The 5,152-nt window shown below is 39.7% G+C and overlaps 1 long non-coding RNA gene across 1 annotated transcript; it reads right to left on the minus strand.

Annotated features, from left to right (window-relative positions):
* Nucleotides 1-1,203: 1,203 nt before the first annotated feature.
* LOC135301426 (uncharacterized) lies at nt 1,204-3,729 on the minus strand. The gene is made up of 3 exons (XR_010363196.1): nt 3,594-3,729; nt 1,595-1,732; nt 1,204-1,322 (listed from the first exon to the last, which is right to left on the minus strand). It is a non-coding gene; the product is annotated as an uncharacterized LOC135301426 (long non-coding RNA).
* Between the last annotated feature and the right edge of the window lie 1,423 nt (nt 3,730-5,152).

Consider the following 5,152-nt stretch of genomic DNA (forward strand, 5'->3'; position numbering starts at 1 on the left):
GGGCAAATGGTCAGAGGGTATTATAATAAAATTTAGCATTAAGTATAATTTTTCACAGAACCTATTAAGGTTTGCAAATATAATTCATACTTCTGTTTTCTGTATTAGTCCATCTTTGATGCAATAAATCAATCCTTATTTACTTTTCTTGGAACAGTGATTGATATACTTCTTTTTAAATAGTTTAGGCAAGGTTTATGTGTCTTATTTTAATGACACTAGGTAAAAAATGCCATGTATGGTATTGCACAGAACAAATGATTATTCAAGAATTGTGACACTGTGTTGTAACCTAGCTACTGGAAAACATTTTTGAGGTAAATATTATTTGCATAATTTTTCATTTGATCTTGTGGGTATTCTGAGATCTAAGTAGACATAAGAAAAACTGGTTTGAGCACAAGTTGCTGTCTGGGTTTGAGAATTCTTTCCTTTCCCTAGCTCTGTAGTCCCACACAGTAAAAAACCTGCAAATTCGAAGTTGTTGGGCAACATCTGACTGTGCTCTGTATGTCAGCCTGTTTATTTTCTTTTGCTCTGCCTCCCACCTAGCATGAATATGTATCTAGGTCACGGGAAGTGGAACAACTTGAGGAGGAGAGTTTAACATCCACCCACTACTAGACATATTTTGACCCCTTTGGTGACTTATTTTCTTATAAAGACATAAATTTCTGAAAGTAAAATATCCCTAAGTTATGTTTTGGGGAAGAATTAACTGCTTTTAATCTTTCCCATGACATTTTTCTTTCTTGATGGTCTGGTACAAAGCATACTGGTTTTTTATTTGAATCAGGACTTAAGATGACTTATGGCAGCTTTGATGATATTAACAACTTACTATTATGCCTGATTTATTAGCAGAGAATACCCAGCTAGTCAGTGGGCCAAAGGGGAAAAAAACCCCGTATTAAGTCCACTAGCATGGTGCTTTCAGCTGAAGAAACAAAGGAGAATTTTGCTGCTTTTTTAATGGACAAGTAATTAATGAATACTTAGTTTCAAAACCCACAAGTTACCTTTTCCTAATATGTCTCTGTACTGGATCTGGTTGTGATGCTGTTAATTTTCTTCACAGCAAACTATATGGTTCTGTGTTTTGGATTTGTGGCTAAAACAGTGTTGATAACAAACTAATATTTTACTTGTTGCTCAATTGTGCTTGCACAGGTTCAAATCTTTCTCCCACTTAACCCATCCTCACCTTCCAAGGAGGCTGAAAGTAGGAAGCAGCGCTGCTGGGACTGTTGAATCAGCCAAAGGGATATTCCTACCATATAATGTCATGGTCAGCAAGACCTGTGTTCGTCATTCAATTAGAACTGTAGAGGAAGAAAGGGATGAGGTGGTTTGTTACTTCCAAGGTGGCTATTGCTCAAAAAACATGGGGTCTATCTACTGGTGGGAGGTGGTGTGTGATTTCTTTTAAAAAGGAACATTATCTCACCTTGATAATGCTTATTCTCTGTTAAGAAGACAGCAGGGAGTTAGCAGGGCTAGGAAATGACAGTTCTAGTCAGCATATGTGAAGTAATTCCGTTTGGAGGGCTTTTTTATTCTTTTAGTCTAGCTTATGGGTGCAAGCTATACTTACAGGCACAGATATAGTCCTTTTGATGCTTTTCTTCTCCCTGTCTGGCTCAATGAATATTTATGGACTGGAAAAAGGAACAAATTCAAGGCATTTGTCTCTCCCAGTGTAATGATTCAGTTCCTGGTTTCTACAGTTGACCTGAAAAATAAGACATTAAGGCTTGAATACCTTAAAGTAGGAAAAACTGTTCTTATACAAATTGTAGCAGCTCTCCATGTAAAAAAAAAAAAAAAAGTGAAGGGATATAAATATCATCTAAGACTTCTAAAATAAGAAAATGACAGAAGGACCTATTTCCAAAACTTAAAATTGTGAATTCTTAGTTGAAAGAGACATTTCCAGTGATAACTAATAAGCAATTTTAAGTATAAGTTCAGGCTTTTTTCTCTGAATTCTCCTTTGCTTACTGAAGGTAGTGTGACAATCAATAATCATAATTGGTAGTTATCAGGCAATTTATGAGGTCTCTTCATTTCCTCATAGATAGTCTAGATGCTTAGCTCAAGACTTTATATTTTATTGCATTGAACCCAAGCCTTGATTCATCCTACCATTGAACTTCACAAATGTAATTAAAACATTTAAGTGGTAGTTTTACTAAACTCCCTACAAAATCACTAGACAGGACACAATCTGCTGGGAGAAGGACTGCATGTGTGACACCTGAATCACTCTGGACACCCATACATCCTTTGACTGATTTTGTAAGGAACCATGGAGTTTTGTTTCGATGATAGAAATGTCTCTGCTTGAAAGAATTCTCTGGGCCCAGAGACAAAAGCTATTCTGTGGACACAGATCCTTGTCTTAGATTTTTTAGAAGGAGAGCTCAAGAGCACAACTTGTAGTAAAAAGTGAGTGCAGGCACATGTAAGGTGTGCAAAAACTGCAAAACAAGTTATTTGTAACTGAAATGGTTCTTTTCCTTCTTCATTTTTAAACCTCAATCCAGTTCCCACTGAAGAATAGAATTTCACCAGAAACATTTCCGTTACTTTAATTCACAAATGTACTTAGTGAAAAACAGCAGTTTCCCAAAGGTATGAATCAGCAATTTTTCCTTCTTTTGTCTGTAGGAGCTAAAAAATGTTTTTTCATTCCTCAATTTACCCAGCTCCTGCAATGAAAAATGTAATTATGCCTTGTTGAGAAACTGGCTTCCTTGTAACAGTTTTCATTCTTTAAATGAAAATAAAAACAAATGTAGTTCAGATGCCAGTAATTTCCCTTGATTTCTTTCCCAGTGTTAGACACTGTCAAGTGCTGCAGCAATGTGTGATGTTTCCCTGCTGTTGTTTTTTGTAGGACCAAAACTCTTCCATAATTCATCCACTTACACTATTTTTGAGGTTAATCTTCTTTCTAATTTGACATTCATTGATTTACCTTTTTTTTTTTTTTAGCATGCATAAAATACAATTAGAAATAATCCCTAAAACTGGATTATATATGTTGGGCATTGGGTTTCTTTCCTTTAGGTCCTTTTTACTTGTGGAATTTTTTCCCATTGAGTTGCTAGGAAGCACTGATGGCTGGGTGCTTGAGACAATAGGCAGCTGGCCAGGCCTCTCCTCCAAGAGAGGAGGAGGGTGTCTGGTGGCGTTCCTTTTGGTTTTGGAGTTTCTGTTGGAGGGACAGGTAGGGGACAGGGCTGGGGCAGCTCCTGGCTCACTCTCAGGTTCAGAGAAGGATGGCCAAAACTGTTGCTTGGGAAAAGGAATTCACTGCCACCACCATAACCTAGCCTGGAGCTGCTGCTGCTTCTGTGGGGTGAGAGACGCCACTGAACCAGGACTTTATTATCACCTTCCTCACTAAAAGAGGGGACCTACCACCATGTGCTTGTGTGCCTGGGAATCCTGAGCTCACCTCTCCCTGCCCTGTTCAGAGCCAGGCTGCCACTGCCCTGCCCTTCCTGCTTCTTTGGCGCTCTCTGGGTTCCTCTACACTGCAGTCCCACACTCTCTGCCCTGCCAGGACATCCTGCAATTCCACTTACCTCTGCAGATACGTCTCGTCCACCAGCCCGGGATTTTTGCTCATTCCTGCCATTCCACCTTGGTGCCCCTCGGAGTCCTGCGGCGGCACCGGGATCGCCGGCCCGCCGGGAGCCACCACCGCCCCTGCCGGCTGTGACCGTAAACGCGCCAAAGGGGAAAGGGCCGCAGCCGAGAGAAGGCCAGGACTGCGTCTGTGGTTCTGGTTGTTGTTACTGCCGCAGTTGTGTTGTTTGTTTGCCTTGTTATACATGCTAGTAAAGAACTGTTCTTCCTAGTCTCATATCTTTGCCTGAGAGCCCCTTAATTTCAAAATTATAATAATTGGGAAGGAGGGGGTTTATGTTTTCCATTCCAGCAGAGGCTCCTGCCTTCCCTAGTGGACATCTGTCTTTCAAACAGAGACAATATGGAAATATATCCTTTACATCTTATCTATTTTCTTTTTTTCTTGGACTTTTTTTTCAAGGATTGCTTTACACTACCTCTGAATAATGTTTAACTTTCAGAAGTGTAAGTCACCTGGATCACATCCTGTAAGCAATTTTTTCCTTCTCTCAGCTTTCAGGCCCTTATGACCAGTCTCTCAGATACAACACCAGCGGATCTTCTGCACGACTAAATTCTCACATTCGGCTTCCTAATATCTCTTGTCTTGCAAGAATAGGAGCTGATAGAGGCTGATTTGGTGCATGAAAGCAAGCTGGTAATTAATGTGCAGGTGGTGAGGTAAAGCAGTGTCTCTTGCACCTTGCTCCTAAAAATCAGTAGCTTTTCCCCCATGGGAATAAGGTGTGGCTGGCAGCTTTACTCAGATGCAGAGATGGGGCACAGGCATTGCCTGTGTGCACAGCAGAAATTGCCCTATCAGTCATCAGACCTCCAGGGACTGTGAATTAGGGAGATGAGGAAAAAGGGCATTTTACTATCATATTTACACGAAAATAAGAGTAACTGAGGGAGCTCTAGAAGAGGTCTTCACTGAAGCAGAACTGAAGCAATGACTGTGGCAAATGATGGCATTGCCATCTGAGTATTATTTATACCCTATTTACCCCCGTCTTCAAACACGCACTTCAGAGTGAATAAAGACTAACTATGCCACTACATTTTTTTCAGAAATGTTGCCTGACATGTTATCTAGGGTTTGTATTTCATTATACAGTCATTTTTAATACATTTATCTAATGACTAAAAACAAAAAGTGCAGTCATTTTTATCCTTGCTGTTCCATTGGTATGTTTGTTTTTTTCCCACCCAAGAAAGACAATTTTAGAAAACTTATTCCAAATATTCTTGGAGTGTTTCTTGTTTCAAATTGTCAAAATACAATTTCTGTAATAATACTTGTACTTTGTGTGGAAATCTAGTCTGATGTCATCCTGTGAGACAGACAGGTTCATTTGCTGCAATGTTTGTTTCAATTCCATTATCTGCAGAACCCCAGGCAAATAGTTTGCATTGTGGATATTATCCCAGAGCCAAGCAAGGGCTGTCATGTCTGGTGATATTTGACAGTTTGCAGAGATTGCTCAAAGGGGCAGGATCTTCTTATAACTAA

This window comes from Passer domesticus, chromosome 5, assembly GCF_036417665.1.
Source record: "Passer domesticus isolate bPasDom1 chromosome 5, bPasDom1.hap1, whole genome shotgun sequence".
Classification (NCBI taxonomy): Eukaryota; Metazoa; Chordata; class Aves; order Passeriformes; family Passeridae; genus Passer; species Passer domesticus.